Genomic DNA, 10704 nt, shown 5'->3' with positions numbered 1-10704 from the left:
GCAAGGTATATAAAAGCTTCAGGACCAAAGGAGAAATGCAGAATCTTCTAACTCTGGAGTTACCAGCTGTGTACTCCAAGTCAGAAGTCTGAGCTCCTGGCCAACCACTCAAGACTGGTGAGTTACAGATTTCAGCTACAGACACCCTCATGTTACTTACAGTCACAGATCTTGAATGGCGGCAATCAGGTGGGGATGGAAGAGAGAGATTTTATTCTCTTTTCAGATGAACAAATTCAAGGTTTTTTGTTTCCCACCTAAGTGTAATTTTGTTTTAATCTCAAATTTTTGTTTTGTGCTTTAGTTTATCTCATTTTAAAACATCTGAACCAAAATGAAAAACATAGCACTGTTTAGAACTTTATTTCTTTGTGTATAAAGTATTTAGCATGCTCATATGATATTCACTGTAGGGCTGTCCCCTTAATCTGTACCATCCAGGGTTGCAGTAATAACTGAGTGGGGAACCTGTGTGGGTCTACATAATCCTCCTATACCCATGGTTTTAGAGCACCAAGTGATGGTCTGAAAATGTTTCTCATTCAAAACTGGGATAACTTTCAGGATTACAGTACCCAGTTCTCACTAAGAAATCAAGAAAGCAATGAAGGGAAACAAATGGGCTAGTGGTTGCCTTTCCTCCTCCTTGGTACTTGAGAGATGCTGGTTCTGGGGCCAGTAGGGAAATAATTATGACTCAGTACCCACTTGAGACTAGAGTGGAGCTGGGCAACCGTGAGGCTCTTCCACCAGTTCCAGGGAAGTTATGCTTTGGGCATTAGTTGGTCACTCTGAATGGTAGGGGGACAGAGGAAGGTGTGCTCATGCTTGACCTGATATAGATGCTTTGTTCCCTGGAAGATTCCATAGGGCACCTTTTGAAGCAAAGTCAGGATGAGTGTCTGGAACCCACACAGAAACATGAACCTGATGGGAACCAGACTGCTGAGGGATGAGGCCTTGGTCACTTCTGCTTTGGACAATCTACCCACTGAGCAGTTTCCACCACTGTTCAAGAAGGCTTTTTATGGGCAACAAAGGGAGACCCTGAAGGCCATGGTGCATACCTGGCCCTCTGTTTGCCTGCCTCTGGGTGACCTGATGAAGATACCTCACCAGGGAACCTTACAATCAGTGCTGAATGGGCTTGATGTTCTGCTTTCCCAGAAAGCTGCTGCCCGCCCCCCTGCCCAGGTGAGTCATATCTAGGTAGCAGGTTAGCATCCTAGACATCTCAGAAGATACTTCTGAGGTCAGCAAGGGTGGATGGCCATGGGATGGACAAGAGGCTTCTGATGATGACAGTGAAGAATGGTCTTGGTCATTGGTGAGCTCACTTTCGGAAATGCCTTTGGAAGTGTAGGAGTGCACAAGATGCAAGGGAGACTGAAAGAGTAAGTCCCAGCCTCCTCCCTGTGATGCTTAAAGATATAAGAAATAAAGAACCAGCAAGGATGGAAGGGGAAATGGAGCTGGAGGAAAGTGAGGAGGAAAGAGAGCAAAGGAACAGGTGATGTCAGGATTGTGATGGAAAAGCACAGGTGGTAAATCAGAATGCTGCCTCAATTCTGAGACTCTGGTTTCATTCCATGTGGCTCCTAAACGACCAAACCCAATCTGTTGTTTCTCCACAAGTTCCAGGTGCTTGAAGATCCCATTGCACAACCTCGAAGTAACTCACTGCCAGCTGACAGAATCAGACTTGATCCTTCTGTTTCAGTGTCTGAACATCATGCAGCCACAATGCCTGAATCTGAGTGTCATCACCCTGACTGAATTTAGTCCTGGGATCCTCCAAGTTCTACTGAAGAAAGTTGCAGCCACCCTCCAGAAACTGCACTTAGAACAGTGTGGGGTCATGCACTCCCAATTGGAGGCCATCCTGCCTGCCGTGAGCCTCTGCTCTGAGCTCAGGGCCTTCAGCCTATGTGGGAACCTCCTCTCCATGGCCATCCTGGAGAAGGTGCTGAGTCACACGGCTGGGCTGACCTGTTTAAAGGAAGAGTTTTATTCTACCCCTCAGGAGTGTTCCAGCTCTAGTGGAGTCCTTCACTTAGGGAGATTCACCCAGTTTCAGGCTGAGCTAATTGACATTATAAGGGGCTTTGGAAGTCCTAGGGCCATCTGGCTTAGCTTCAGCCCATATCCTTGCTGTGGTGATAAGATACTCTATCATGAGAAGCCCATTCTATACCATTGCTATTTGCCAGCCTACTTGGGTGCATCTATGAAAAACATTTTTCTGAGCAGTTGAAAAGTGACATCTAGGACATAGGTACATGGTGAAGGGAACAGAAACCTATGGGTCCAGATATCAGCTCAACGTGAATGTGAGAAGGAAAGGTGATCCAGAGGGGTGCAGAATTTCTTTGGAAAATGTTGACTAGGGGAGTTGTTGGTAATTCTGGGGACATGTATTTAGAGTTGAAATATGAATCTAAGTTTCTGGATAGAAATTTGGCCTTGAGATATGTTGCAATATTCCCTGCATCTGCTTCTGCTTCTGCTAAGTCACTTCAGTCATGTCCGACTCTGTGAAACCCCATAGATGGCAGCCTACCAGCCTCCTCTGTCCATGGGATTTTCCAGGCAAGAGTACTGGAGTGGGGCACCATTGCCTTCTCTGACACCCTGCATGGATGGTTGCAAAGAAATGGTCAGAAGTAAAGAGATCCTCTGCATAAACTGACTGCTGCCATCCATGATATGTTATCTTGTTGTGTCAGTTTATAGTTCAGGAATCTCTAGCTACTGACTTTTTTAAAAGGCACTGAGTTGTCTGATCTGAAACCCAACCATTCCCACTGGCTTTTTGTTCTCTCTGGGGCATCTCAGCACCCTTGTTTATTTCTGTGTCTGCTCATGGGTCAGTACACACAAGCGGAACACATTTGGTGTCCAATGAACCACTGGAATGAAGAGCACTTGGCAGGGCCCGGACTGCTGTCACGTCATGACCATGGTTATGAGCAGTCCTCATGGTTCTCCTGGTGGGTCCCTTGGTCTCAGTTCCTGGCCTTTTGTTGCTAGGAAAGGGCTTCGCTACACAAACCAAGGCCCCCAGTTCTGGAAGGCATCATCTACACTGCAGATGTACACATTACCAGTCCTCACCAATTCATGTCTTTCATGAGTGTGTAGCCATCCTTCTGGTACAAAACAAGTTGTCCCCAGTAAAATCATCCAAATTCATTTTGGAAAACACTCAAATCATACAAACACCTGACATTTAGTATTTCTAAGCCACATTAAAAATATCATATCCTTTTTGGGGTAGGTAATGTCATTACTTTGCCAACAAAGGTCCATCTAGTCAAGGCTATGGTTTTTCCTGTGGTCATGTATGGATGTGAGAGTTGGGCTGTGAAGAAGGCTGAACGCCAAAGAATTAATGCTTTTGAACTGTGGTGTTGGAGAAGACTCTTGAGAGACCCTTGGACTGCAAGGGGATCCAACCAGTCCATTCTGAAGGGGATCAGCCCTGGGATTTCTTCGGAAGGAATGATGCTAAAGCTGAAACTCCAGTACTTTGGTCACCTCATGCAAAGAGTTGACTCATTGGAAAAGACTCTGATGCTGGGAGGGATTGGGGGCAGGAGGAGAAGGGGATGACAGAGGATGAGATGGCTGGATGGCATCACTGACTCAATGGACGTGAGTCTGAGTGAACTCCGGGAGTTGGTGATGGACAGGGAGGCCTGGCATGCTGCGATTCATGGGGTTGCAAAGAGTTGGACACGACTGAGTGACTGAACTGAACTGAATGTCATTGAGAAATGGACATTTTTTGTGTAAAACCTGCTCTCTCTGCTTATTGGGAAAGACTAGTATAGCATGATTTATCACCAATATATCAGGATGTATAACAAAACACCTCTTATATACCACTTAAAACTCAGACTTGTCCATATCCCATGATTCCACCATCTACAGATGGTGTGGTGCTGAATTCATTCTTAAAAAATATGTGCATGAAAGTGGGCATGGTCAGTTCAGGAACCATCACTCTATAGACATATCTTAGAAGTTATTTCTTTTTTAATTAGTTTATTTTAATTGGAAGCTAATTACTTTACAGTATTGTGGTGGCTTTTGCCATACACTGACATGAATCAGCCACAGGTGTACATGTGACCCCATCCCAAACCCCCCTCCCACCTCCCTTCCTTTCCCATCCCTCTGGTTTGTCCCAGTACACCAGTTTTGAGTGCCCTGTTTCATACATCGAACTTGGACTGGTGATCTATTTCACATACAGTAATATACATGTTTCAATGCTATTCTCTCAAATCATCCCATCCTTGCCTTCTCCCACAGAGTCCAAAAGTCTATTCTTTATATCTGTATCTCTTTGCTCTCACATATAGGGTCATCATTACCATCTTTTTAAATTTCATATATATGTGCTAATATACTGTATTGGTGTTTTTCTTTCTGACTTACTTCCCTCTGTATAATAGGGTCCAGTTTCATCCAGCTCATTAGAACTGATTCAAATGTGTTCTTTTTAATAGATGAGTAATATTCCATTGGGTATATGTACCACAACTTTCTTGTCCATTTGTCTGCCAATGGACATCTAGGTTGCTTCCATGTCCTGGCTATTGTAAACAGCACTGCAATGAACATTGGGGTACACATGTCTCTTTCAGTTCTAGTTTCCTCAGTGTGGGATTGCTGGGCCATATGGCAGTTCTATTTTCACTTTTTTAAGGAATCTCCACACTGTTTTCCATAGTGGCTGTACTAGTTTGCATTCCCACCAACAGTGTAATAGGGTCCCCTTTTTCCATACCCTCTCCAGCATTTATTGTTTATAGACTTTATGATAGCAGCCATTCTGACCAGCGTGAGACGGTACCTCACTGTGGTTTTGATTTGCATTTCTTTGATAATAAGTGATGTTGAGCACATTTTCATGTGTTTGATAGCCATCTGTATGTCTTCTTTGGAGAAATGTATGTTTAGTTCTTTAGCCCATTTTTGATTGGATCATTTTTTGGGGGAGGGGGTATTGAGGTAAATGAGCTGCTTGTTTGAGATTAATTCTTTGTCAGTTGCTTCATTTGCTTCAATTTTCTTCCATTCTGAAGGCTGTCTTTTCACCTTGCTTATAGTTTCCTTCATTGTGCTAAAGCTTTTAAGTTTAAGTAGGTCCCATTTGTTTACTTTTGCTTTTATTTCCCTTACTCATAGAGAATCTTGCTGTGATTTAAGTCAGAGATTATTTTGCCTGTGTTTTCCTCTAGTTTTACAGTTTCTGGTCCTACATTTAGATCTTTAATCCATTTTTAGTTTATTTTTTGTGTATGCTGTTAGAAAGTGTTCTAGTTTCATTCTTTTACAGGCGGTTGACCAGTTTTCCCAGCACCACTTGTTAAAAAGATTGTCTTTTCTTCATTGCATATTTTTGCCTCCTTTGTCAAAGAGAAGGTGTCCATAGGTGCGTGGATTTATCTCTGGGCTTTCTATTTTGTTCTATTGATCTATACTTCTGTCTTTGTGCTATTACCGTACTGTCTTGATGACTGTAACTTTGTGGTATACTCTGAAGTCAGGCAGGTTGATTCCTGCAGTTCCATTCTTCTTTCTCAAGATGCTTTGGCTATTTGAGGTTTTTTTGTATTTCCATACAAATTGTAAAATTATTTGTTCTAGTTCTGTGAAAAATACCATTGATTTGATAGGGATTGCATTGAATCTATAGATTGCTTTGGGTAATGTACTCATTTTCACTATATTGACTCTTTTGATCCATGAACATGGTATATTTCTCCATCTATTTGTGTCATCTTTGACTTATTTCATCCATGTTTTATAGTTTCCTATATATAGGTCTTTTGTTTATTTAGGTAGATTTATTCCTAAGTACTTAATTCTTTTCATCACAATGGTGAATGGGATTGTTTCCTTAATTTCTCTCTGTTTTCTCATTGTTAGTGTTTAGGAATGCAAGGGATTTCTGTGTATTAATTCTATATCCTGCAACTTTACTATATTCATTGATTAGCTCTAGTAGTTTTCTGGTGGTGTCTTTAGGGTTTTCTATGTAGAGGATCTTGTCATCTGCAAACAGTGAGAGTTTTACTTCTGCTTTTCCAATCTGGATTCTTCTTATTTCTTTCTCTTCTCTGCTGTGGCCAACACTCTAAAACTATGTTGAATAGTAGTGGTGAGAGTAGGCACCCTTGTCTTGTTCCTGACTTTAGGGAAATGCTTTCAATTTTTTGCCACTGAGGATAATGTTTGCTGTGGGTTTATCATATATGACTTTTATTGTGTTGAGGTATGTTCCTTCTATTCCTGCTTTCTGGAGAGTTTTTATCATAAATGGGTGTTTAATGTTGTCAAAAGCTTTCTTTGCATCTATTGAGATAATCATATGGCTTTTATCTTTCAATTTGTTACTGTGGTGTATCACATGGATTGATTTGCAGATATTGAAGAATCCTTGCATCTCTGGGATAAAGCCCATTGGTCGTGATGCATGATGTTTTTAATATGTTGTTGGGTTCTGTTTGCTAGGATTTGTTGAGGATTTTTGCATGTATGTTCATCAGTGATATTGGCCTATAGTTTTCTTTTTTTGATGGCATCTTTATCTGGTTTTGGTATTAGGGTGATGGTAGCCTCATAGAATGAGTTTGGAAGTTTGCCTTCCTCTGCGATTTTCTGGAAGAGTTTGATTAGGATGGGGTTTAACTCTTCTATAAATTTTTGGTAGAATTCAGCTGTGAAGCCATCTGGTCCTGGGCTTTTGTTTGTTGGAAGAGTTTTGACTACAGTTTCTAGTTCCATGCTTGTGATGGGTCTGTTAAGATTTTCTATTTCTTCCTGGTTCAGTTTTGGAAGGTTATTCTTTTCTAAAAATTTGTCCATTTCTTCCAAGTTGTCCATTTTATTGGCATGTAGTTACTGATAGTTGTCTCTCATGATCCTTTGTATTTCTGTGTTGTGTATTGTGTTTCTCCATTTTCATTTCTAATTTTATTGATTTGATTCCTCTCCCTTTTTTTCTTGATGAATCTGGCTAATTGTTTGTCTATTTTATTTATCTTCTCAAAGAATCAGATTTCAGTTTTGTTGATTTTTGCTATGATCTCCTTTGTTTCTTTTTCATTTATTTATGCCCTAACTTTTATGATTTTCATAACCCTGGGGTTCTTCATTTCTTCTTTTTCTAGTTGCTTTAGGTGTAAAGTTAGGTTATTTACTTGATGTTTCTCTTGTTTCTTGAGGTAAGCTTGTATTGCTATGAAGCTTCCCATTAGCACTGCTTTTACTGAATCCCATAGGTTTTGGGTTGTCATGGTTTCATTTTCATTTGTATCTATCCATATTTTGATTTCCTTTTTATTTCTTCCATGATCTGTTTGTTATTCTGAAGTGTGTTGTTTAGCCTCCATATGTTTATATTTTTAATAGTTTTTTTTTTCCTTTAGTTGACATCTAATCTTACTGCATTGTGATCAGAAAAGATGTTTGAAATGATTTCAACTTTTTTGAATTTACCAAGGCTAGATTTATGGCCCAGGATATGATCTGTCCTGGAGAATGTTCCATGTGCACTTGAGAAAAAGGTGAAATTAATTGTTTTGGGGTGAAATGTCCTATAGATATCAGTTAGGTCTAACTGCTCCATTGCATCATTTAAAGTTTGTATTTCCTTGCTAATTTTCTGTTTGGTTGATCTATCCATAGGTGTGAGTGAGGTATTGAAGTTTCCCACTATTATTGTGTTACTGTTAACTTCCCCTTTCATACTTATTAGCATTTGCCTTGTGTATTGAGGTGCTCCTATGCTGGTTCATATATATTTATAATTGTTATATCTTCTTCTTGGATTGATCCTTTGATCATTATGTAGTGTCCTTCTTTGTCTCTTTTCACAGCCTTTATTTCAAAGTCTATTTTATCTGATATGACTATTGCTACTCCTGCTTTTTGGGGGGTCTCTATTTGCATGAAACAAGTTTTTCCAGCCCTTCACTTTCAGTCTGTATGTGTCCCTTGGCTTGAGATGGGGCTCTTGTAGACAGCATATATAGGAGTCTTGTTTTTTTATCCATTCAGCCAGTCTTTGTCTTTTGGTTGTGATATTCAACCCATTCACATTTAAGTTAATTATTGATATGTATCATCTGTTCCCATTTACTTTGTTGTTTAGGGTTACAGTTTATAAACCTTTTCTGTGTTTCCTGTCTAGAGAAGATCCTTTAGCATTTGCTGAAGAGCTGGTTTGGTGGTGCTGAATTCTCTGTTTTTGTTTGTCTATAAAGCTTTTGGTTTCTCCTTTATATTGGAATGAGATTCTTGCTGGGTATAGTAATCTGGGTTGTAGGTTTTTCTCTTTAATCACTTTATGTCCTGCCATTCCCTTCTGGCCTGAAGAATTTCTGTTGAATGATCAGCTGTTATCCTTATGGGGATCGCCTTGTGTGTTATTTGTTGTTATTTGTGTGTTATTTGTTGCTTTTCCTTTGCTGATTCTAATATGTGTTCTTTGTGTTTGATCTTTGTTAGTTTGATTAATATATGTCTTGGGGTATTTTGCCTTAGGTTTATCCTGTCTGAGACTCTCTAAGTTTCTTGGACTTTGGTGGCTGTTTCCTTCCAAATTTTAGGGAAGTTTTCAATGATTATCTCTTCAAGTATTTTCTCATACCCTTTCTTTTTGTCCTCTTCTGGGACTCCTACGATTCAAATGTTGGGATGTTTAACATTGTCCCAGAGGTCTCTGAGGTTGTCCTCATTTCTTTTAATTCTTTTTTCCTCTCTGCTTCATTTATTTCCACCATTATATCTTCCACTTCACTTATCCTCTCTTCTACCTTAGCTATTCTACTGTTGTTTTCCTCCAGAGTTCTTTTGATCTCAGTTATTGCATTATTCATAATTGACTGACTCTTCTTTATTTCTTCTAGGTCCTTGTTAAAATTTCTTGCATCTTCTCAATCCTTGTTTCTAGTCTGTTTATCTGTAGCTCCATTTTGTTTTCAAGATTTTGGATCATCTTTACTATTTTTATTCTGAATTCTTTTTCAGGTAGACTCCCTATCTCCTCTTTTGTTTGGTGTGGTGGGCATTTCTCACGTTCCTTTACCTGCTGAATATTTTCTGCCTTTTCATTTTGTTTAGATTACTGTGTTTGGGGTGGCCTTTCTGTACACTGGAAGTTTGTGATTCCTCTTTATTGTGGAGGTTGCTCCCTGTGAGTGGGATTGGACTAGTGGCTTGTCAAGGTTTCCTGGTTAGGGGAGCTTGTGTCTGTGCTCTGTGGGTGGAGCTGGATCTTTTCTCCCTGGAGTGCAATGGAGTGTCCAGTAGTGAGTTTTTGGGTGTCTATGGGTTTGGTATGGTTTTGGGCAGCCTGTCTTTTAGTGCTCAGGACTGTGTTCCTGCTTTGGTGGAGAATTAGCATGGTATGTCTTGCTCTGGAACTTGTTGGCTCTTGGATGGAGCTTGGTTTCAGTGTAGATATGGAGGCTTTTGTCTATTAATGTTCCCTGGAGTCAGGAGTTCTCTGATGTTCTCAAGTCTGGCTTTCAGTCTTATTCTACAGTAGCCTCAAGACTTCTCCATCCATACAGCACAGATGATAAAACATCTAGGTTAATGGTGAAACAATTCTCCACAGTCAGGGATACCCAGAGAGGTTCGCAGAGTTACATGGAGAAGAGAAGAGGGAGAGGGAGATAGATGCGACCAGGAGGAGAAGAGGGGGAGTCAAAAGGGGGGAGACCAATCTAGCCAGTAATCAATTCCCTAAGTGTTTTCCACAGTCTGGAACACCCAGAGAGATTCAGTGTGAAGTAAAGAAGGGAAAGGTTAGGGAGGAGATTGAGGTGACCTGGGGGAGAAAAGGGAGAATCAAGAGGGAAGAGAGCAATCAAGCCAGTAATCACACCCCTAAGTGATAATGGATACTGAGGATTAGATTATTAAAGGTACAAAATTGATAACAAATACCAAAAAGCAAAGATTTAAAATCTAGGGTACGGGTTAGACTCTCAAAAAAAAAAAAAAAAAAAAAAAGGTATTTAAAATACAAAACAAAATCAATCATAAAAATTATAAAAAATATAGACATGAAATTTTCTTTAAAAAATGGGGTCTTTTTTTTGCAAGGTAATGGTAGGTTATAAAATGAAAATTAAAGGAGTAATAACTGCAGTCCATGGGGTCGCTAGAGTTGGACACAACTGAGCGACTTCACTTTCACTTTTCACTCTCATGCATTGGAGAAGGAAATGGCAACCCACTCCAATGTTCTTGCCTGGAGAATCCCAGGGATGGAAAGTCTGGCGGGCTGCCATCTATGGGGTCGCACAGAGTCAGACACAACTGAAGTGACTTAGCAGCAGTAGCAGCAGCAAAGGACTTAAATTTTTAAAAAATTAAAAAATGATAATAGTAAAAATGTATCTAGGAATTTGTCTGGAGCTGTTGTGGGAAGTGTGGGATCAGTTCAGTTTCAGATAGTTCCTTGTTCTAGCTTGTACTTGTTCTTAAAGTCTATAGACCCCCCTCCAATGCATAGTCAATGTTAACTACAGGGTTTTAACCTGTTACACCTGTCATTTCCAGAGTGGTTCCTTCTTCTTTGTTTATTTTGGCTCCCTCTGTAAGTCTCTTCAGTGTCTAATTTCCACCCTGATGCAAGGGGGTGAAAGCTATTTAGGCTCACTTGTTCAGTTGTGTTGT

Source organism: Bison bison, unplaced genomic scaffold (assembly GCF_000754665.1).
Source record: "Bison bison bison isolate TAMUID 2011002044 unplaced genomic scaffold, Bison_UMD1.0 scf7180017864467, whole genome shotgun sequence".
NCBI lineage: Eukaryota > Metazoa > Chordata > Mammalia > Artiodactyla > Bovidae > Bison > Bison bison.
Note: the sequence above shows the minus strand (reverse complement) of the source record.